The sequence below is a fragment of the Pleurodeles waltl genome, chromosome 11 (genome assembly GCF_031143425.1).
Source record: "Pleurodeles waltl isolate 20211129_DDA chromosome 11, aPleWal1.hap1.20221129, whole genome shotgun sequence".
NCBI classification, from domain to species: domain Eukaryota; kingdom Metazoa; phylum Chordata; class Amphibia; order Caudata; family Salamandridae; genus Pleurodeles; species Pleurodeles waltl.
The window spans coordinates 546,181,291-546,206,584 of NC_090450.1; the positions used below are offsets into that span (position 1 = coordinate 546,181,291).

General features: G+C 44.1%; 1 protein-coding gene across 1 annotated transcript in view; it reads left to right on the plus strand.

Annotated features, from left to right (window-relative positions):
• Positions 1–25,294, plus strand: part of DOK2 (docking protein 2) — a 90,657-nt gene that overhangs the window by 37,110 nt on the left and 28,253 nt on the right. The gene's annotated exons all lie outside the window — the stretch shown is intronic.

Here is a 25,294-nt window from a genome sequence, read left to right on the forward strand (position 1 = left end):
TGGGTTTTTGTTGTTTTGGTCTTGTTTTGTTCAGAATATAATAACCTATTTTCTAACCCTGTCTGGAGTCTTTTGGTGGTGTTTTCATTGTGTTATTGTGTGTGTGTGCTGCACAAATACTTTACACATTGCCTCTTTAGATTAGCCCGACTGCCCTGTGCCAAGCTAATTGAGGGTGAGCACAGATAATCTCTAAGTGTGTATATAACTTAATATGACTAGGATTGTGGTTTCTGCTTGTAGAGGGTGCATATTCTGACAAAAAGAAACCCAATTTGTAACACATACTGAAATGAAAATCTATGTGTTTGCAAGCCAATAAATTATTGGTAACTCTTGCTAGATTATTAGCTTAATTTAGTCCTAAAATAGTGGTGATGAGTATGAAATTTATATACACCATCAAGCGTAGTTTAACACTCACTTGTGTTGTGTTTACACCAATAAGAAGACATATGCCTGTGCATTAAGAAAATCATCAGGATACTTGAAACTTGCCTTAAGTAGTGAAGGGTGTACTGTGAAAACTACGATTCTACCGTGTGGATCACTGCAGCGAGTTGAGGTACAAGCTCAAGTGTTCTGCTGACTGTACTGAAAAAGTAGCCTCTTCTCAGTACACTGTTTGAACCAAGGACTAATTAATCATGGACAAAGTAATCCTTACCAATTTCAATATTCTTGATGGAAATTTAAAATAGTAAGTTAACCGGACAGTACAGTTGTAGGTTCACCTCTTTTGTCTTCATTTGCTTCGGTACAGTAGCCTCAACATAGTTAAACTTCTGTGTGAAGAATGGGTTTCCAGTGGAGCTTTTTATGGACAACAAAAGTGTCCTATGAACGGACCAAACCCTGAAAATCAAAAAATACCAATTAGTAGCAAAAACCCACTGCACACTTGGCAATAACTCATCCAAATATATCCTTAGAGCTGAGTTTCTTCTAGAGTTGACTGTCTGTCAAAAGGGTTTGGCTACTTGTGAACTTTTTTAGAATCAAGTGGAGCATACTTTCAGTATACCTTTTGGTATGAAGACAGATTGGAACAACCACTTAGCTGTTTTGGTTTCCTGACAGAGGCCCGAGAGACTGAGAGATGAAGATCATAATAAATGTTTCTCCAGGCTTCCCACTGAATGCTCAGATCTTTCATATACTAGGAAAGCACCCTCATAGAGGACGGCATGCAGATCTCAGGTTTAGCAGGAGTTGAAGATAATCACTGTGAGGTTTCTTTTGAAGTACTAGAAATCATTTTTTAAGTTAACATTGTTGTAAATATTGGTTGCTTCACTTACATTTCAGACAGGTATTTTTGTGATAAAGAAAATGTTTCTTTGAATTTATGGAAATGGAGGCTATCCATCAATAGATATTTGCACTGAAACTGAACATTTTAAGTCACAGGATAGACAGATAACCCTAATGCATTTGATGAATGTATAGTTTTGCTCATATTTAGCGAAAGGGTTCAAAATTATTTATGTGCCTATCACAAAACATGGACAAATACGACCATCAAATGGTCTTTTCATAAGAAATATGGCTTATGTCTATTCACTTTCTATAGAATGATGAATTAATTATTGCATGCAGTTTGTCTGCATGATATATTAATGAACAGAATAAAACATGGGGCAATTGAAAGGAAAAAGGGGTTGCTTATATATGAACTGTGTTTATAAATGAACTGTGTAGAGTCCATTCACGTAATGGTGTGCCCAGAAAGATTTTATGTCATAATATTGTGGTCAGTAATACTTACAGCACAATATTGACTTCAAAAATATATCATAACAAACATTTGCATGGAAATATTGCTTTACTATTCTTAACTCCACATCCTCCGATCTTTGCGGTATGTTAGTAGTTGATATTATGAGTTCCAAGTAAGGGCAAGTTGATAGTCAAACTCTGATGTTGTAGTCGAACACCTTATTCTAACTCTTTTGATGGCAGGGTGACCAGTACTTTGAATTCTCACTTCTAAAAGATGCTGTGAGATTGCTGGTCACAAGTCTGAATCATAGGAAGGCTGATTCAGTCTTCCATTCATCCGAGATCGGTGAATTGAGTACTATTTAGTTGGGTTGAAGTAGCACCTGTTATCTTCAGTGTCTAAAAAAGGTAGGATTGTGGTACGAAGTACTATATAAAAACGTATTGATCCATGGTGCTATACGTTGTTTATTGTTAAATAAAAAAAACATTATCACAGATGGGAAAATGTGTACTTAGTGCAAAGGTGAAAGATGGCCCTATGTGTGTAGTGAGAGATCAAATGCCTTGGATTGCACTGCGGAAGCGACTAACAGAAGAGTTAGGGACTGATTTAATATTTGGCGGAGAGATTGTACTCCATCAGGGTGAGTGTAGCCCACCCTGCTGCCAGCTCAACAAAAATGAAAAATAAAATGATAATGAAACTATTTTATTACCGTTTTATTTTCCAGTGCAGCCAGCCAGAGCCAAGTTTTGGGGCGAGGCCATCACTGCTGACTGGCAGCAGGGGAGTAGGACTGGTGGTCCCGCCAGTTTAAAGTCTGCATCACTTTGGCCAGTTGTCTTGCGATGGCCAGCCTGACATGCGCACTTTAAACTTCTCCACCCAGCTGTCGTAGACAGCTGGGTAGAGAGCAGGCACAGGCCTCCAGGGCTTGAAGGAGCGTCACACCAGCATGATCCAGCCTATCATGGTGCTTCCCTCATGCTGCCTAGTAGCAAGAGTGCAGCACCAGGATTGGTAGAGGGGAGCTGGTTCAGAGACCCCTTTGTGCTGGACTGCAGGACGGAGTGTACTGGAGTAGGTAAGTAAGGTTTCTTTTTTAAATTTAGTGTGCTGTTTCATTTTGGTTTACACACTGCTAGGCAGTGTGAGAAATTTGCACTGCCTTCAGCCTTAACTCCAGAGCTCTTATTCGTGACCCATTATAAAGTGTTTATAACGGACCATGTTTGAGAGTTTTGGAGTAAGACCCAAGGGCATTCTTGATTGCCCCACCACTTTACACAGGAATCAGCCCCCACAGTTCACAGGAACCTCCATCAAGACGGCCGTATGGTAACATTTCAAAATTATTTTTTATTTTAAAAGAACAAAACTCCAAAGTGGGTTTTTGTTTGTGAAAGAAGCAATGCCTGGATACTCCGACTGATTAGCCACACTCCACAGATCCACATAAATTAACATAACATGACATTATATAACATAACGCAACATAACATAATAAGAAATCCCCCCTTACCATGGGAGTTTTCTCCCATGGCTAGGGAAGCATATTTAGCTTTTTACTGCCCCTTAGCACCAGGGTTTACTGGCAGTGATGGACAGTAAAAAACAGCTATATGTCTGCTCATGTAAATTGGGTGAGCCATTGGAGGAGTTTTGCCACATCGTTGACGGAGTAATCTCCCGCTGCCAAACAATGGTTCACCTGCATATAAGTTTGGCGGGTGGACCATTATATTGGCGCTAAGGATACTCCGTCACCATTCCAATTGAGTATGCATACCCTTAATTTATAAATTGGGCTGTAAATCACAATTGTAGCAAATGTGACTTGCAAGTGTGCTGTTTAAAGATGCCACGTCTGTCCTTTACCTTATTAATACTATACATTAATGGCAACAGTCTTACAGTTTACAGGGGATTAGTATTCCTTGACCCCCCTTCAAAGCTGGATTTTTTTGTACATGTTCAATATAACATTGTACAATGACACTACTGTATAATGTGTCTATTTCTTTTTGAATTTACGGAAAGCAGTAATTTTTTAAACTATGTATTTGTTCTGTGAACGACCTCATGCCTGGGAAAGGAAACGGAATTTATACCTCCAAGTATCTGCTTATCTGGTGAAGCTACTTATCAAATTAATAATGCAGTTGAAAAATGAAAAGCTCTTTTTCCAAAAGACTTGTGTTGCTGCGATTAATGGCTGCATTGGTAAAAAACACAGGCTAGGGCTGAAGAATCGGGATGACTAATGTGGCGTGGCCATAGGTCGTGAGGGCCACGCAGATAACGGGGCCAGACATATAAAAGACGCACACAGGAGTGCAGGGAGTACCGCCGTAAGCACTGCGCAATGCCCGGCGCGTACCTTTATTTAAAATATTGGCCGCATCATCCGCCCACGTGTCCATCGGCAGTTACATTGTATAGGAGAGCCCGAGGGGCCATCTACATCCCTCCAAGGCTTTACTCGGACAAACAAAACCCCAACCTGAAAAGCCCCCTGGGAGCCAACTGTAAATAACAAACCAACTCGGAGAAAAGGTCAATAGAAGAAGAGAGAGCTGGAGCATAAAAAGAAAGAAAGAGAGAGAAAGAGAGAGAGTACACAGCATCACAGATATGGAGGCGTCAAGTCCATCAACATCCGCATGTTTAGCCATCAATTCAGCAGGCAAAATCTCAGAGTCTTTGGCTGGGGGCAGGATTAGGAAGTAGGTGATACCTCTCACTACGGCCTCCCCAGTCAACCAATCTCCTTGCATCTGGGACCGGCTCAGAGACCTGACTAGGACTGTGACCACTCGTCGGTGTCTCATTCTCCACCATCTCATTGTCTACCCTGTTGTCCACTTCCTCAGCATCAGCAGGAATGCCTTCATCAGACCTCTCCATGCGCTTGAACCATGATACATTTCGAGTGACCCGCTGATCTCCCCTCTGGGCAGTCACCATGGTCCCTCGCACATCAACCACTCTCCACAGTTCGGCTTCATAAAGAGCCCTGAATTTCCATCCCGGATGCCTGGCCTTGATCACAACGATGTCCCCCATTCGCATGTCAGGGCACCTGGTTCGTCATCGGGCACTGGCCTTCTGATTGGTCCTCCTTCTCCTCTCCTGAGCACTCTCTGGATCAAATTCATTGGGTCTCCACCAGGAGTCAGAAGGAATCCAGTCCTTGGGGGGGGTTGCTTAAACATCAACACTGCAGGGGCACACCCCGTAGTGCTATGGGGGTTTGCCTGTAAGCTCTCAGAAAGTGCTGCATGCACCCCTCCAGGTCTTCCCCTTGCTCTAACCTTATCCTCAGGGCTCTGTTCAAGGTTCGCATAAATCTTTCCACATTGCCGTTAGCCTGTGGCCAGTGTGGGGTGAAGTGACAATGGCGTACAGCTAAATGGTCCAGATAGTCTTTGAAGTCTTGCCCATGGAAGCGCAGGCCATTATTGGTCCTTATCTCCTCGGGAAGACCGAACAGTGCAAACGTATTTTCCAGCACAGGTCGTACATTCTTGAATGCTGTTGTGGAACTAGCTCTACTATTGGGAACTTCGAGTGAGAGTCCTTTAGAACTAGCGTCAGCCAGCCATACGGGAAACTGCCAAAATCCATGCTGACCTTGGACCAGGGACAGGTGCTGGGCTCCTTGATGATCACCGGAGCAGTAGGCTGTTCAACAGCAGTGATAGCACAAGGGTGACATCTCCCCACCCGTTCATCAACAAGGGAGTCCATGCCAGGGAACAACACCCTACTTCGGCTTGGCAGCCCCTTGGTGGCCCTGATGGGCCAACTTGATCACTCGGTCCCACAGGCAGCAGCGAATATCCAGTTTCTGGCCGTGTAAGAGCAGACCACCACTTCCTATGGACAGTTCGTCCTGCACCTTCCACACGACCTGCATGGCTGCCCGTTCATCCGGGTCCAGAGACTTTATGCCCTCGAGGATCCACTTCCACTGTTGTCTATCCAGAGCTTCCTTAGCACGGCTTATGATCAAGTCTTTGTGGGAGGCCTCAGCTATCTCTGGCAGGGTGAGAGCTACCGGGCAGGCAGCTTGCACCACCATCCTCATGAAGCTCTCCATTCCTTCCCTGTCATCTCCTAGTGCTCCTTCTGACAGGGGTGCGGAAGGGTGCAGTGAAAGGTAATCTCCAGGGTTATTCATCCCCGGACGGTAGATAAGCTTGAAATGATAGGGCTGCAGTAACATGGCCCACCTTTCAATCCGCAGGGGAGCAAATTGCTTCAACCCCGCAAACATCAAGACTAAGGGCTTGTATCGGTGACAATTTGGAACTCCGATCCATATACATAAAGGTGAAAATGCTATCATGCCCAGGGAATGGCCAATGCCTCTCTCTCGACCTGGGCATATTGAGTCTCGATGGCTGACAGGGCCCGGCTCGCGTATGCTATGGGCACCCACTCCTGATCTTGCTGCTCCTGGAGTAGCTGATGATACCCAGAGTTTAGGTCCAATTTCGAAAAACCACTGGGCCCCATTCAAATCTGCCACAATGTCGTCCATGGTGGGTGTAATATGCCTTTCCCTCTTTATGGCTCAATTGGGCAGCCTCATGTCGACACAGAGACGGATGGTAGTAGGCTGCTTGGGCTTAGGAGCTGTTACCAGTGATGAAACCCATTGAGTGGGGCCCCTGGCTCTTTTCTATCACCCTCTGGTCCTCCAGTCCCGGCAACTCCTTCTCCACCGTCTGCCGGAGGTGGAATGGAACTCTTCGGTGCTGCAGCGCTGTGGGCGTCACTGCTGGATCAATATGTAGCTTGTACTGTTTCCACTTGAGTTTCCAAGCCCGAAACAGTTGAGGAAAGTCATTCAGTATGGTGTCCTCATGGACCTGTCATGCAAAAAAGACTATCTCAAGATATTCAGACATGTGGCACCCCAGGAGGTCCTTCGGTTCCCTTCAGCAACGTGGAACTTGGCTTTAGTCGAGCAGCCCTGGCTGGTGACAGTCACTTCGATCGCTCCCCTCAAGGGTAGTGGGTCACGCCCATTGTAGGTATATATCTTTGTGGTGCATGGTGTCAGCAATGGTCGCGGTGATAGCTTGTCGTACAGGATATCATCCATCACATTGACTGATGCACTAGTGTCGATAAGGACCATAGCAGTGGTGCCATGGATGTCCACCGTGCACAGGGGGGAGTGGACGACGCTTCTGCTGTCTACCACCTGCAAAGGAGATAACAATGATGTCCTCCTCCTCCTCGGCATACCATGTGTTACCTCCTTCCCCTATGCCACCATCCGCATTTGCACACTCCTCTGACATCAGTTGCTTTACCACGATGTCTTTTCCTACACCACCGACTGTTTGAATCTGCCTCCCCGACACACATTTGCGAAATGATTCACTTTCCCACACTTGTTGCTGCTTTTTCCCTTTGCTGGGCACACACCAGACATCCTGTGTTCCAGCCCACAGCTGCTGCAGTCCCTTCTGCCAGGCCTCGGGAGTCGTGGCAGATGCTGTGGCCCTGGATGTGTTTGCAAGGCGTTTACCTGTTCCTGCTTTACGGCTGCCGGGCGGGGCACCCCTGATGCAGCCACAGCTGTGCCACTGCCATGTCGTCAGCTCAACTGGCAGAGAGTTCGTGGGAGCATGCCAGGATCAAAATCTCGTCTAGCGTGATGCCCGGCTGTCCAAGTATGAGTTTTCGCAGCATGTTGAAATGGCACCCTTGGATGACCTGCAGTCTGATCTCTTCATGCTGGTTGAGGCCAACGCAGGTGCTGGCTAGCTTTCGCAACCTGGCATAGAACATATCCACAGATTCAGTGTCAGTTTGCCGCACCTGGCAGAGTTTGCACCTCTCACAATCAGGATTCAGCTGGGAGTCAAAATACAAGCTCAGGGCGGCCTGCGGTGGCAGGGTCTGCCAGTTGACTAAAGAGGGGTAGTGCTGCTGACGAATGGGCCCCCCCCCGACGAGTGGTGGCAGCTGTTGATCCGGGTGCTGCTGGGAGGAACTCATTGTGCCTTGAACTGTCTGTTGGTCTCTGCTGCACCCCTGCACTCTCCCACTGGTTCACCTGGCAAGTGTGGATACTGCTGTTTCTACTTCTTTAACTTATTGTCTGTCTCCTTTCTCTTTTTTTTTTCTTCCACACTCACAGCTGGCCACCACACCTACTCCTCTAAAGGCCCAGCCATTCCTTTTAATCTGTCTCTTATGTGGTTAAGGTATGGGCCCTCTCTGGGTTAGTGTTCACTTTGTGGCCGCTCACCTCAAGAAAGCGAAAGCCGCTGGGAATCTTCGAACTGCGGCCCTTGATGTTCCTGGGCCAACGCACGTCGAGCAATGCACACGCCCTGCTCATCGGAGCACTCCGCGTGCTCTCCCCGACCTCAGGCCAGAGACCGGCACGCCCTCGACAGTCACTGGGCAGGGCCTTCTTCTATACACTACCGCCCGCAGCACAAACGGAACACCACAGTCTCCTCTTTAAGGGTGGGTCGGCGGTGGGAGGGGTCCCATGCCAGCCAGAGAACCTCGTGCTCCTCTGCTCCTCATTGCGGGCGAAGGCATCAGTCCACAGGTAAGACTGCAACCACCTGCAGCCCAGCCAGACGTTGGGCCCACCTGCCGCGTGGCACCATCATTGTCCGGCGAGAACACCCCAGAGGGAAGGGTGCTGCACACATCGCGCCACAGGTCGCTGCACACCCGTGGTCCGGTGACTCCTCGTCGCCAATGTTGCGTGGCCCTAGGTCATGAGGGTCACGCAGATAACGGGCCAGCCATATAAAGGACACACACGAAGGCAGGGAGTACCACCATAAGCACTGCGCAATGTGCGGCTCGTACCTTTATTTAAAACATTAGCCGCATCATCTGCCCACATGTCCGTAGGCAGTTACATTGTATAGGAGAGCCTCAGTGGCTCTCTACAACTAAGAAGACCTGGGTCAATATTTACTAAAGTTTTACCCTGGTGCTAAGTGGAACTATTCAAAATGGCATAAACTGCCGCATTGATCGACTTTTGCTAGTGAAAGCTATTTTGCCCAGAAAGATGACCCGAATTCAGTTCCAAAAACTCTTCCCATTTTGTAGCGCCAAAGCCATATTAATAAATTCAAAATTGGCATAGTGGGGCAGGAATCAGTGCCGTTTTAAGAATTTTTGGGCCCTGGGTAAGACATATTTTAGGGTACCGCTGGTAATTTTACAACTCATTTTATGCTAATTGAAGCCCTCATGATGCCAAAAAAACTTTCAAAAACAGTATTCACACTGAAACATTTGAAATATATCTTTCCAGGGCCCCCATAAATTTTTAAGATGCCACTCTGCAATGAAAGACAAACTCATAAGTAGAGGTATTCATAGAGGAGAGAGTCTTGGATATGGAAATCAATAGACAGAGGTGTGCTAGTTAGAACGAAAGTTATTTTCCAGGGGGGCCCTTGGAAGGTGGGGTCCCATGCCTTAAAATATATCTGTCAGGTGTACCATAAATACCTCTAGGATTCCACTCCAAGACAGACCTACAAATGTAGAGTGACCGACTTTGCGAGAAATTCTGGCACCAAATGAAGCCAGAATCAAACAATGGGCAAGCAAAATATTGCTTGATATTCTCATGTACCACATGTAATTTCTGTGAAATTAGTCATTTTTACAAAGCTTACCATTGGATGGTTGTATGTAGAAATGTGTGCTGATGGGGGCACCTTAATTACAAACATCATGCTAGATGCCGCCACCTGGCCTCTGTTTCCTGGTCCAATGCTTAACATCACTGAAAGGGCCTCTATTGGAACGGCAGCAGTCGATAACATCATCAACATGCTACTCCATGTACATTTGGCCCTATTTCCCAATCAAGCATAGTTGTGCTGCAGATTTTCACTAGCTCAACTTTGCCTGAATTTTTGTAAATCTGCACCCTAGTAAAAAAAATGAAAAAGGAAAGTTTTCATGTTCTTGCATAGACACTACGCTGCTCATGCATGCCCATCGGTAATTCTAGATAGAAAGAGACTTTGCTTGTTTTCCTCTTAAACTGGCAGTTTCCCCTCACATTAGCTGCCATCAGGGTTAGAGTACAGCATGTACTCCTACCCTGTATGCTTTTGCCAAACACAAGGTGCCATCAAACACGTTTATATTATAATTGTATTCGTATAGCACTTACTACCCCTGACGAAGCGTCAAAGTGCTTTTTGTCGAGTAGCATGCTACTCCGGAACCCAAAAGGATTAGTGGTGGATTAGTCTAGGGAAATGTGAGTTAATTTTAATTGGGCGATCATAGTAGTAAGATGAGGTTTCAGATGAATAAAAGGAGAGATGGAGGAGGGAAGAGTCTGCAGAAAGGAATTAGGGAGATCACAGTAGTAAAATGAGGTTTGGAATGAGTCAAAGGAGAGATACATGAGGGAAGAATTTGGTATGGTTTTTGGGAGATCGTAGTAGTAAACCGATGTTTGGGGTGAGCCAGGAGGGATAGAGGAGAGAAAGGTCCAGGAAGGGTTATTTTGGAGCTCATAGTATTAGAATGAGGTCGGAGTCAGAGAGTGGAGATAGAGAATAGATAGAGAGAGGTCTAGGGTAAGACAGAGTAGTGCATTGGAGAGAGGGATTTTTTTCTTGTGCAGTAGGATTAAAGTAATAAATATATGGATACACGATTACATAGAAAGGGAATATATATGTATAAGGAAGATAATCTATTGAGATTTAAAGTTGTTTTTCACAAATGCAGACTTTTAAATGTTGCATTATTTGAAGGTAATGTATTTGTGCATTTTTCTAACCTAAAGTATTTTGCATTTTTTCAATGTTATCTTTTCCACAATATTTCAGTAGTAAAGGGCTTGTTACATGAGGTAATATTTACCTGTTGTGATACATAAATAAAACAGAGATCCATAAGCATCTAATCAAACAACTTATATAAAAAACTATGCAATGATCTATTAACGTGTTAAGCATAGAATAATATATATGTATATTTTTAACCCTAAGTAATATATACATTTGTTAAGCAGGTCTAAATATTTTAAAAATCATAGTTATTATACATATTTGTACAAAGAAATACACATATCTAGATATATAAATATACTTAAATATAAATGTTTACATACACAGGGATATGCTGTACATTACTGTTTGAGTATGGTGGTTATTTAGGAAAAAAACAACCCTTGAATAGTCTTCTGAAAATAAAATATTTATCTGTGGATCTTATTTTTAGGAGTAATGAACTCCATAACTTGGCTGCTTGAACAGAGAAAGATGTACCACCACTTGTCTTTTGCTTGTATGGTGGGGTTTTGAAGTGAGGTGCCAATCTTGAGCAGATGCAAATTTGTTGAGTGTATTTGATGATTTCATTGCTGATGAAAAGCGGTCCATGTATTGCTTTGTGGTTGGTATGAAGAAGCTTGAAGGTGGACCTTCTCTCAACCGGTAACCAAAGTAGGGCCCTCAAGGCAGGGGAGATGTGGGCTTGTGGCTTTACATGTAGGAATAGTCTGGCAGCAGAGTTCTGAATCCATTGTAGGTTTTTCATAGTTGATAGAGATGATTCATGGTAGAGGCCATAGGCATAATCCATAATCCAGTTCAGACAGTACAAGAGAGATAGTAGCCTGGACCTTTGGTGGAAATCCCTGGTGGGGTAAGATGCGTTGCAGAATTTTCATGGTGATGAAGCTTGATCTTGCTAACTTGTCCACTTGGGCATTCATTGTTAACTTGGAGTCGATGGTAATTCCAAGGTTTCTTCCTTCCTTCCTTAGAAACGTTAGTAAGTGGTCCTAGATCATCAGGCCAGGTGCAGAGTGGGTTGTAATTTTTCAAATCACCACATGTGAGCTTTTCTGTTTTGGAAGCAATCAGGGGCAGATTTAAGAAAAGTGTCGCTGCACCAAGTGCAGCGCCACTTTTCTTGTGCTTCTTAGCGCCCCCTAACACCACCATGTGTGTGCCGTATTTAAAATACGGCTCACCATTGGGCATGGTAGGGGGCAATATCCTGAACATTTTGACGCTATTGATGTACTGTTCAGGGTTAGGGGCAAAATTTTGGCGCTAACACTTAACAGTACATAGGGGCCCATTGTAACCAATGGTGTGTCCCCTTTTAACACTTGCTCTGAGCAGGCGTTTTTTAAAATTCTGCAAAAAATAGCGCAAAGAAATCTAAAAGATTTTTTCGGCCCGCCTAATGGGGGAACGCTCCCCTTGCAAACATTATGCCTGGCGCAGGCATAATGTGGCGCAAGGGGTTGCATGCATTGTGCGGCAATTTTGGCCTCGGACCAAATTAGCATTAAAAATTACGCTAATGTGGCGCAAGGAGGCGCTAGGCCCTCTTAAATCTGGGCCTCTGTCTGAGATGGCTCCATATCATCCACTGATCAATGGCTCTGAGACAACTGAAGAATTGTGAGTTTCCAATGTCTTCGGGGCTTTCCAGTTTAAGGAGTATTTGTGTGTCATCTGCATAGTTGTAACATGTGAGCTGAAACTCATTGATCATTGCCGGTAATGACTTCATGTAGAAGATGAAAAGCATGGGTGAGATGATTGAGCTTTGAGGGACTTCTACTTTGTGAAGTGTGGTTTGGATGAGAAAGGGGGAGTATGAATACCATTTGTTCTGTTTTGAAGGTAGGATGTGATCTAGTTGAGAGCAGTTCCCTCTGTGCCAGCTTCGTAGATTCTTTGTATTAGGGAGTCATGGCAAATTGTGACAAAGGCTACTGAGAGGTCCAAGGGAAGTACTGCAGCAACTCCATTCTGGTCTACTCTGTTTTTAAGGTCATCCAAGATGGCGACGAGGGCTGATTCTGTGGCTCTTCCTGGGTAGAATCCAGTTTGGTTGGCATCTGGGTGAGCACTGCTCTTTCTATCATTTTGCCCAGGAAAGGTCCATTTGTAATTGGTCTATAGTTGTTGGGGTCCTGAGGGCCAATGTTTGTTTTCTTTAATAATAGACATTTATAGGCCTTTTTAAGGTGTTCTGGAAAGATCCCCATAGTTAAAGAATTATTGATTCTTCTTGCTGGTGTTCTTGACAATGCGTGGTGGACAAAGGTCAGAAGGGCAGCTGGAAGGGCTGGTTGCTTTGACTAAATCCATAAATTCACTTTGTGATATTTGAAGGAATCCAGAGACTGGCATGGCTTACTCTTTGAGGGGAGTTTTGGAATTGGCGTGATGCTGGTGGTTTTCCTTTGCTTTAAATAGTAGTCCAATGTGTCTGCTTTGGTTGTGCAATGATTTGCCAGTTTGTCTGTGAATTCTTGAGTAATGGCATGAGTTCCTTCTGTGCATTTAGGTTTACGAAATTCTGTGAGAATTTTATAAAATTCTTTATTTGCATATTTAACATTTTGAATTCTGTCTGAATATTACCTTTTCAGGTCTATTGATTCTTGATTTGTATATTCTGTTAAGTTTGCATAGGTGAAGTTTGTCTTGATTTCTGTTTGTTTTGTTGCAGACTTCTGATTGGTTGTCTTATCTTTTTTTAGTTCTGTATTTCTCCAAGGTGCTTGTTTTGTTTTGTTGTTCTTAGAGGAATTAGGATATTGAAAGCTTCCTGTAGACACTCATAAGGTTTTTGAACTGAATTTATTGTGTCTAGATCTGTATTGGCTGATATTTGTATTTCTAAGTATTCAAAATTGCGTTTGTTCATGGTCAATAGGTGGATGCATGTGAGGTGGCCTTTGGTGTGTTGATTTGTGGTGTTTTATGTTGGAAAGCTACCAAATGGTGGTCTGACCCTCTGACTGGTGTAATCCTTAAAAGGTAACTAGTTCTGGATTTGCAAAAATGACGTCTAGGATGTGTCCAGTAATATGTGTGAGTTTGTGTAAAATCTGATGTAGGTTCAGCTGGGCTAGGCCAGTGATGATAGTTTTTGGATGGGGCATATTGGGTTTGTGAAACCGAATGTTAGGTCCCCATAAATGCACAAGTTGGAGGGTAGAGTTATAAGGTTTGAAACTGTGTCTAGAAATGTGTCTGGTAATGTTTTTTTTTTTGTCCTCATAAAATGTCACCATTGAACTCTATTTAGTTGCCACCAGCCTCATGAGTCCAGAGAGACACTACCCTCTGGGTCATAGGATGAGACCAGCTCTCAACCTAACCAAGTCAGGGGGTACATAATCAATGGACAATAGATACGTACATAATAAACACCTCAGATCTTTAAAGATTCCCAAATCTGATTCCCCAACCTATTTACTTCTCTTCTATCTACTTCCTTAAAAAACAGAACAGATCTTCTCCATTCCCTCCAATTATGGGGGGAGGGTTGGACCCAACTTTTGCAAACTTCCCTTCTTGCAAGTAATATCAAATAAAACACGAACTTTCTTTGATATAACTCAGGGAAAGGAAAAGAAGAAGAAAAGGAGGAGTGCATATCAGAATCCAAGATCAAAATCCCAAACATAATTAGGCGGGGGATCATTTCAACTGAGTAACCCAAAGAGTTAGAGATTGTCTTACCCACTGCCGACCAAAATTCCTTTAGTTTAGGGCATGCAGCAAACATATGAAGTTCATCTGCCTCTAAACTACCACACCGTTTACACTCTGATACTGAACCACCTCTCTTTATCTTCGCCAACCTCCCAGTGGTCCAAAACACTCTGTGAAGGGTATAAAGGGGGTTCCTTCTTAATGCTGCAGATTTGACCACGGAATATAAAGTAACCAAAGATTCTTGCCACAGCTGTTTTAGCTCCTCCTCTGGCAAAAGTCCACTCCATTTCTTGTATAACGGTTGCAACACACTCTCTACTCTCGATAGGAAAAGTTGGTACCACCGAGAGACTTCCTTCTTCTTGCCATCAACTACCTGTAACTCCTGCTCCATTTGGGTGGGGTCTGAACTAAGAGCCCCCTGACTTTTGAGCCACCTGTTCACTTCAAAAATCTTGAATTTAGATATAGGGGGTCATTCCGACCCCGGCGGGAGGCGGGCGCTGCCCGCCGGGTGGAAACCGCCAGAAGACCGCACCGCGGTCAAATGACCGCGGCGGTCATTCTGACTTTTCCGCTGGGCGGGCGGGCGACCGCCAAAAGGCCGCCCGGCCGCCCAGCGGGAAAGCCCCAGCAACGATGAAGCCGGCTCCGAATGGAGCCGGCGGAGTTGCTGGTGTGCGACGGGTGCAGTGGCACCCATCGCGATTTTCAGTGTCTGCTCTGCAGACACTGAAAATCAGATCGGGGCCCTGTTAGGGGGCCCCTGCAGTGCCCATGCCAGTGGCATGGGCACTGCAGGGGCCCCCAGGGGCCCCACGACACCCGTTCCCGCCAGCACAGGCTGGCGGGAAGGGGGTCGGAATCCCCATGGCGGCGCTGCTTGCAGCTCCGCCGTGGAGGATTCCCTGGGGCAGGGGAAAACCGGCAGGAAACCGCCGGTTCCCCTTTTCTGACCGCAGCTTTACCGCCGCGGTCAGAATTGCCCCTGAAGCACCGCCAGCCTGTTGGCGGTGCTTCCTCCGTCCCCGGCCCTGGCGGTCCATGACCGCCAGGGTCGGAATGAGGCCCATAGTCCCTTCGTGTCTTATTATTCCAAAAACTCCCAACTCAAAGTTGGCCCATCTTCAATTAACTGTCCCCATCTTGTTACTCCACTATGTTTTTCGGGGCTCAGCCAAGCTATCCAAAAAACACTCCGGGGTCCCTGGTGAATCCCAAATAGAAGCTAAATTACTATGATAACCAATACCAAAAAATATCTGATTTCGTACCAACTAACAGCAGCTGCTTGTAGACATTTCAATCTAACTTTTTTGAAAAATGTCGGGCCCCATACTTATAGGAAAAGCCACTTACAGGATAGCCTTTCAACATAGCCCTATACATAGATCCAATTATTGAGCCATCTGGAGTCAACAACAGCATCCTATTATTCTTTAGTTGATAAGCCCAACAGTACAACTGCAAGTCAGGAAGTGCCAAACCCCCAACCCCCACCTTCCTCCTCATTTTTTTCCAAGAAAGGCAAATACCTTTGCTGGCCCAGATGAATGAAGATATCTTTGCCTGCAATGTTAAAATAGCCTTTTTATTGAAGTGTAAGGGAATATTATCAAATAAAAAAGTAATCTTCTGAAGTATAGACATCGTAATCAAATTAACACGTCCAAAAATCGAAAGCAGCAAATTTCCCCTCTTTCTTAGGAGAGCCTCAGCCTCCTTAACCACCTTTTCTAAATTCTTGGAAGCTAGCTCACTTAGATCTAGCGTTATCCTTATACCCAAATACCTTATCTCAGAGGCCTTCCTCGGGTCTTCACAAGCTTGATTCCAGGCCATTATCTCTGTTTTCTTTTCATTAGCCTCATAACCAGCTAATTTTGAGAAGATCCTCACTTCCTACACAAGGTTAGGGATCGCTGACATGACATCAGAAGTATATATCATCAGGTCATCGGCATATAGCACGACATTCCTATAAAAATCGCCGGCCACAAAAGGTCTTACAAGTTCATTTGACCTCAAACTCACTGCAAAAGGTTCAATATATAGATCAAAAAGGATTGGGGAAAGAGGGCACCCTTGTCTGGTCCCTCTTCCTAGCTCGACATTTGGCGACAAAATGCCATTAACAAAGATTTTCGCAGATGGAGCACTATATATCTTTGTCAAAGCATTAATTATGGGCTGACCGATTCCAAAATGAGCTAAAACCACCCTAAGATATTTCCAATTCACACAAGCGAATGCTTTGGCAGCATCCACTGTTACGACAGCCAGAGGAATATTCAAGGCTATAGCCAAATCAATGGCACCTATCAAGAAATGATTAAGATCTCTTATATTTCTGTCTGGCAAAAATCCCTACTGGTCCTGGTGTATCAAGAGACCCACCACTTTATTCAGACGGCCTCCTAAAATACTGGAAAAGACCTTGTAATCGCAGTTAAGTAATGATATTGGGCGATAAGAGTGACATTCCAGGGGGTTCTTGCCCGGTTTCAACAACAGAGAGATTATTGCATCATTCCAAGAATTCGAGACAGGAGAATCCCCGAACAATATAGCAGTAAAGAACTGCTCTCATACAGGAATGATGACTTCTTCCATTACTACATATAGCTCACTAAGTATCCCATTGGGACCCGCTGCTTTCCCTTTCTTTGTTCTCTTTAGAGAGCAGCTAAAATCTCACTACCCGATATTTCTTGACTCAAGAATTGTGCATTCCCCCTCGATAGTCTTGGGAGATGCTTCCGCCCAAGCCATACCTCTATTACCCCTAAATCAGGGACTAAGGGCCAGATGTAGCAAACTTCCAAATTGCGACTTGCAATTTGCGAGTCCCAGCGACTCGCAAATTGCAGCTCGCAATTTGGAATGCAGAAAGGTGTCTCAGACACCTTCTGCGAATCGCTATGGGGTCGCAAAGACCCACCTCATTAATATTAATGAGGTGGGTCGCAATTTGCGACCCCATAGCGATTCAGGGCACTCACGGGGATGGTGGCCTGCTGGAGACAGCAGACCACCATGTCCGTGACTGCTTTTAAATAAAGCAGTCTTTTTTTTTCAAAGTGTAGCCCGTTTTCCTTAAAGGAAAACGAGCTGCACTTTGAAAAAAAAAAACGAAACCTTTAGTTTCGGTATTTTTCAGGGCAGGTAGTGGTCCCTTGGACCACTGCCTGCTCTGAAAAATCATTTTTTGTTCCAGACACAAAGGGGAAGGGGTCCCATGGGGACCCCTTCCCGTTTGCGCCTGGGTTACCATCCACTTCAAGTGGATGGTAACTGCGCTTTCATTTGCGACCGCAATCGCGGTCGCAAATGAAAATACATAGCATTGCGAGTCGCAAATAGGAAGGGAACACCCCTTCCTATTTGCGAGTCGGAAATGCATTTTGCGATTCGGTTCCGACTCGCAAAAAGCATTTCTACATAGCAATGAGGCTTTAGCGACTCGCAAACGCCGATTTTCACTGTTTGCGACTCGCTAAACCCTTGCTCATCTGGCCCTAAGTCCTCTTTATAAAGTTCCTGAAAAAAAGATTTGAATGCAGCAATTATTCTGGGGTTATCCTCAACCAGCGCACCTACACCATGATTCATAACCTTCCTAATATTATTCTGGCGCCCCTCCAATCTACTTTTCAAAGCCAGCAGTTTACCACAGCTTTCCCCATGAATGATATTACGCGCTCTGCTGGCTTCCCAATGCTGAGCCACGTTATCCTCAAGCATAGTGTGGAATTTTAACTGTAATTCTTCTAAATGCTCTAATGCTACATCCCTCCCTGCCTCACTAAGAGAGTCAGCCTTTAATTCCTCTTCAACCCTTGCAATCCCCGCCTCCAATTCAACTTGTTGTAACTTCTCCTGCTTGACCAAATGATCTGCTAAACTAGTTATCTAACCCCTTAGCCAAGCCTTGTAAGTATCCCATGCCACCCAAAGTGGAGCTGATGCCATATTCCAGGAAAAAAAACTCTTGTGACTGCTGGGATATTCTATAAAATAACTGAGACTGCCCCAACATTCTTCTATCTATTGTCCATCTCCTTTCTGTCTATCCCTCCATCTGCTGAATCTTTAACAATAAGGCCGAATGGTCCGATAAATTGATGGGCATCTGATCCAGATCAGTAACTCTCTCCATCACTTTTCTTTCTACCAAAAAGTAGTCTAGTCTGGAGTAGTGACCATTCTTTTTGTTATGAGAGGTATACTCCCTACTATTCCCTCTTAATCCTCGCAAAACATCACAGAGGTCAAAGTTATCCATCCTATCCAGCCAGCACCTTCTCATTTGTGGTGAATTAATTAATATTCTTTCCGATGACCTATCTAAGGCATTTTCCAATAGAACATTTAAATCACCCCCTAAAATAATTGGAGCTTTAAACATAAGAAGGTTATCAAACAACTGGGACATAAAGGTAGTGTCATCCACATTTGGCCCGTAATAACTAACTAAAGTGTATAAACCTCGTGGACCTTTATCTCCGCAATTATCCAACGCCCTGCCTCATCTATCTTACACTGAATTAGGCTGACCCCAGAGTTTGCTTCAAGAACCAGAGCCACTCCTTTAGAGCAACACAATTGATCTGTTGCAATTATAGTATCCACCCATCCTAGCTTGGAAAAAAGATCTTTACACTCCTTCCTTAAAAGGTGAGTCTCTTGTAACATCAAAATCTGGGCCTCACAATCTTTTAGATATTGCAAAATCAATCAACGTCTTTTAACAACCCTAAGGCCATTGACATTCCAACAGAAAATGGCCCACAATTTCATTTGTTTTTCCTGATGTAAAGCCATTCAGCCCAATCTAACATGCACTGGCTCCTATACCCACAAAAACTACCTGGGAAGAATTCAGTCGGGCCAATAATCTCCCTAGGAAATATCTGACTGGTCACCTGCCTTAAATTGAGGACATTCATTTTTTTTTCCTTTTTTTTCAATGCACCCCATCACACGTGCCCACCACAGGGGAACCCTCCTATCTCTTACTAGGCATATCCATCTGCCAGTTCCACCCAACCCCGTGGGAGAGCCTACATCAAATCTCCATACTTAATTACTACTAGGGCACCCCTCCTTCGCTATCTGAGAAATAAAACTATCCACCTCTGCAGGTTTCAGAAAATAGTACATCTTGTTTTGCCCCATAACTTTCAGGATAGCCGGAAATCTCAATTGCGCTGTGGCACCCAATTTCTTCAAATCCTCTAACCTCTTTCCCATTTCCCACTGTCTACCTGCGGTCTCTTTAGCAATGTCCGATCTAATCCTGAAAGTAGCTCCGGGAGCTTGTAAAGAGCCAGCCTTAAGGGCCAACCCCAAAAACGTCTCTTTCACAGAATATGAGAGAAAATTCACTATAATCTTCCGTGGGCTCTTCTGCCAAGAATGTTGTTTAAACGGATCCCTGTGCACTCGCTGGATTTCCACTGTAAGATTATCCATCCAGATATCATGTGAAAAATAATTTTTCAGAAGGTTAATCACAAATGTTTTTATATCTGCGCCTTCCAAGCCCTTCTTCACGCCTAAAATCCTAATATTGTTCTGTCTGGCATTATTTTCAATTCTCAAGTTTAGACTTAAGGTGTGATACCTCCTAGGAGTTTTCCTGGACCACTGTTTGGAGAGACTCCAACCCCTCCTCCAAGTCCTGTATACGCTGAGCCAACTTCTCAATTTTGGCTTCTAAACTGGAGCATGTCATTTGGATCCCACTCTGATTTGCCTCGGAAATTGCAAAGCGATCCTTGATCTCCTGTGATAATTGAGTGATAGTTGTTTGAACCAAATCCCAACCCCCAGGACCACTGGCCACAACTTCCGAATCCTCCAACTCTCTGGGCTTCTGTGGCCTTTGGGATACTCCACCGCCCTCTTCATGCTCTGCCACATCACTCAAGTCAGAGGAAACCTTCCCCTACATCTGCGGGACCTCCACATTGCATCAGAATCATTAACGGGGCGGCTGGGGCACAAATGGGTAGCTCCAATGAAACTGTATTCTCCAAATCCATCCTCCTTACCTCGCTTCCACACTCAATTAAGCTTAATTGCTTCATCTTACCTTCTGTAAGAAGCTCATTCATCTCTGTCCAGGATTTAAAATACGACCTTAAGGAGGGCATGATTCTCTTTGAATTTTTAATTAGTAAACTCTTGTCTTCCGTTAGAGATTTCTCTGCTGCCACTCTCGTTACCGGTGACTTCAGTGCATTTTTGGGGTAGGGAGCCTTTGTTAACACATTCTTTAAACAAGGTTGAACTGTTTTAACAGAAGCCCTTACTTTCATCAGTTCTGGCCCTGACCTTAGGCCTCCTTCCCTCTCCTGCACGCTGCGAGTACGCCGGGCCTCAGCAATTGTCTCTCCGAGCCACCCTTCTTCATACGTTTCACAGGTTGCGCCTTATTATCAGCTCCTTTACTCAACTCACCATCTAAACTTTGAGCTGGCATCTCCAATAACTGTGGAAGGACCTTCTTGCCTTCCCCTGCCACTCTCAGCAGTTTCAGGCATCTGCTTCCTTCATTGCAGGCTCCAAACTCAGCAAGCGACTTGTGCTGGCTCTGCCCCAGCCGTCCTCTGCAGGGTCTCCAACGAGCCGCGCGTTGACACCGAAGCGCCACCGAAATCCGCCAAGGAAAAGCCCCAGGAGCCCCCATGAAGGTTAGTGCCACCAATAAGATAGGAAAAGAGGGGTGGAGGGGTCCGTAATACCCGTTACACATTACCGCACCCCTGGATGATCATGGCGGCGCTGATCTGGTCGGAATACGGCCGTAATGCAGCTCTCCCCGGGCGGGTGCTCCTGCCGAGCCCTAGTCGGCCACTGTGTTCCCCCGTGTCTGGGAATGTTGCATTGCTAGGTGGTAGTCTGTAAAAGAGGAGGAAGTTACAGGAGAAAGTAGGTGAAGGGTTGCATCTGGTAATGAGGGCCTTAGAACCCTGTATGGAAATGTTGTCAGTTTTGATGAGATTTATTGTTTGCTTAAATATAATAGCTAGTCCACCTGTATGTATATATATATATATATATATTTATATGTATGTGTACATTAATTTGGTGTACATATTTTTCAAAATAGTGATAATTTATGTAACCATGAATTATGTATCAAACTTGAGTCAACAACGGGGTGAACACTGTACTAGCGAATGTACTCGGCACATTTCACATAAAAACTACTTTATAGCTCACCCACTTGAATAAAAATGACATGCTCCTTAGCTGGGTATTTTTCAAACATTGTAAATGCATATACAGATGCATATACATATAAACATTTAGTTGCCTTTTCACATGGTGTTTAGCACCACATTCTAGAAGTTTCACTTTAGTGTATATTATAAATGCTACCATTCCCAATTAGGCGTTACTTATTTTATCGACCATAGAAAGATGTAAAGCTTTGTTGTCCATAACTTCTTTGGCGCTTGCTGTAAAAACATGTACCAACTGAACTTCCTTTCCAGTTTCGTGTAACTGCTGGTAAAGAGGCACAGTGAGTTAGCGTTCACACTGTAGTTACTCAGATACTCGGAGTGTTAATGTGCCTAGTGCAGAACAAGCTATATAAATAGAAGATCACAGATCGAAATCCTATTCAAATGGTTAAGCTGAAAAACAACTCCTCCAAGGTTTATTATGTACCTACCTTCATAAGGTTGAATTCTTGAAGGGTGAACTCAAACTTTCATTCTTCTGAAGTTGATAAAATGAGTATCTATTGTTCACAATAATTTACACCTTCAGCTCCAGCAAACAGTACATTTTGTGTTGTTTGCTACACATGTCATAATTACTACACATCTAAACCTAGAAAGACATACACATATTACATACAATGCACATGAAATAGACATCTTATTTTCCTTATCCAAACAAAACACAAAATTTGCAGTGTATCTGCTACTGGTGCTATGGAGTCACTTTTTTCACTTTAACTATAGAAATATGTTGCCTTTTCGGAGAATTTGAGATGGTATAACATCTTTGGATCTCGGTTTGGGTCTCTAGTCACTTATCAAGTGTGTGGTTGGTTAAGGCTTCACGAGTAGGGTGAGGTTTCATGGTTGCGTAATGCTTCATGAGTAGGTTGAGGTTGAGGTTTGGCCTAGCTCTCCTTGCATTCATACAATCTGATAATATGACAAAAGGATGGTAGTCTGTCTGTCGGATCTGCAGGTCACCATGTCTGAGAACGCCTTTCAATAAAGTAAACTTTTTTTAAATGCAGCTCTTTTTCCCCTGAAGGAAACCGAACTGCGTTTAAAAGAAAAGTTTATTTTTTTTTGTTTGTTTTTTTAAGAGTTTGCGATTGTCCTGGAGGACCACTGCCTACTGCCAAACACATTTTTCTTTTAAATTCACAAAGGGGAGGGTCAGGGTCAAACTGAGACAAAAAGTAGGCCCGGGCTCCAAAATACAAAGTTGTGTCCATTACTGAATTTTAAAGCTAAAAAGGTGTCCCATGTTTGTAAATTGGGGCAGTTTTGAACTTGTAAAGAGACTGTGTAAGTGTCTTGCAAGGTACAAAGACAATGGATTTGAGCTTACTGCAGGCAATGTTTGTTTTAATATCAGGGAAAACAACAGTAAAAACGTGCAGCAGACCATAAAACAGGCCCGCAAATAGCACAAATGCAGCCCACGCACTGACCTGTCAGACCAGCCCATCAGGCACTGCCCCTAGAATGGGGCACCCAAAGGGCTACTTACCTTTTGTGAATGGGTTACCACCCCAACTTTGGGGACAGTAACTTTTCAATGGATTACAACTGCTATTTTGTCTCTAGCTCATTGATACATATGGATGGAATTTGGTATTTTGAAAAAACACCTAGAACATACCCGTTCAACATCAACATTATTTTCATAAAGTACTCATATATACTTCTGCCAAAAACAGATAGATTTGAGTTTGCAAACCCATATATCACTAACACGCTTTATTTAGATGGCCAAAATATTCACAAAATGACCACTATAATCCTCAGGCCTGCATTATACCACGGTTGGGCACTATCATGCATTAGATGCCTACAGTAGGCCAAAAATTGGTCATTTACCTAAGGAGAGCATCATTGTGCTATGGATACACATAGCATGACAGGAATTAACCCCAGTATACCAGGGCCAACACACTTGCATGCATTTACGTACACACACAAAGACACACTGATTGTATTCAAGACTTTATTTACTTACCTTCAATTTGTCGGCTTCACATGCCCCATTCTGGGTACTTTGCAGTACCACATCCTTGTCGTGGTCTGTTCTGTGGCTTTTGCTCCCTGTTGCAAAGGAGATGGGAAGAAGCAGTGGAGGATTTAGGGAAGGAGGATGGATCCTCTCCTGCTAAAAGAAGACACTTGGTCAGGAGAAGTTCAGTTACGTTACCATCTTCTGGCATCTTCTATGCTGTTCAAGCATGAGGTGACGACTGTGGACAATAGATGGATGCATAATAGCACATGCAACTGATCTACCTCATTGGCATGCTGACTGGCTGTGTGCATCATATTTAAAATACATGGCGCACCGTGGCGGTAGTAAGGGGACTAGCATCAGCCTTTTTGACACTAGTCTGGCGCCTTGCAGGATTACCGACAAAAAATGTGACGTCAATCCTGCAAAGAACCCAGAGGCCTATTGTAACCAATGGAAGTCTCCTTTTAACGTTTGCTCTGAGCAGTCGTTAAAAGTAGAGAAAACATTACGTAAAGAAATTTCTTAGATTTCTTTGCGCCATTTTTTTGGCCCCCCTAACCCCTCCTTTGCATATATGATGCCTGCCGCAGGCATATTGTAGTGCAAAGGTTTACAAAGTTGCGCAATGCATGCATTGTGCCGCTTTGTAAATATGGTGCAGCGTTTTTGGCCTTCTAACACCACATTAGCGTAAAAAAAAATGATGCTAATGTGGTGTTAGAATGGTGCTAGCGGCTCTTAAATATGCCCCTTAGTATAGTTTCTCGCACCTTTGAACGCTATCAATGAGGAGGAATGCATCATGACATTTTTCCAAATTTTACAATTTAACTGTTCTTCTCAACTTAACTCTTCAAAGTCTTCCTTTGGACACAGAGCCTCAGACACTATCAGATGCAAGAAATTTAAGACAGGAGCAACAGCAGACCCATTCATTTCTTACTGTCTATAATCAAATGTGGCTCCATAGTAGCTACAGGTTTCTTGCCTTTTTTCATTTGAACTTGTATTTGATAAGTGTCCCATTCACATAGAATGTTTCAGCTGCATGATACCATAGCTTTGAACCAAAAGTTAATAGAATTTTTTTGTGCCATCACAAGACTTTCTCAAGGCTCTGCATTTGGTAACCAGGCCAAGGGGTGCAGTCGCCAGGAGGGAGTCAAAAGGCATGAATACACTATGTAGGGTAATTGTCAATTTAAGTAGCCATACAACCCTTTCTAAGGTGCCTCTTTGTATCCAGGTAATGAAGGCTGGCAATTCTCAGTACCAAGTCATGGTATAAGTTTAGTTTACTGCGTAACTAGTAAGGACAATTCCCACAGGATGTTAGATTCCATGACAGGCTCGTTCGTGCCTTGATACCCACAGTTTAATGGTCTCATCCGCATCATGTGGCCTTTACTTTATTATCAGATGGAATCGTTGAGAACCAGAGGGTGGCTCATTGAACAGATGTGACTAATCCCCTGGCAATAAAGGGGAGGCTTCCATGTAAAGTTTAGTGACAGTAGGGAGCTAAGGCGCGTATCTCAGCTTGGTGACAGAGGAAGAGGAGGAGATAGAGGAATGATAAACAGCACCTGGGGATAGAAAGGAGGAGGAGACGGTGCAGGACTATGGACGAGCTCTGGTTATGAATAGGCCTCTGTTGTACATAGGGCACTAAACATCTCATGCCATCCTAAAGCTTACCAGAACAACCCAGTTTCCCCCACAGAGCCCCCCACCAACCATTGTGAATTAAGGTTTTTCACCCTGAGGAATTAAGATCTGTTGGTGTTGCCACCCTGTTGTTTCAGGTTTGCTCTTTGATCGAAGA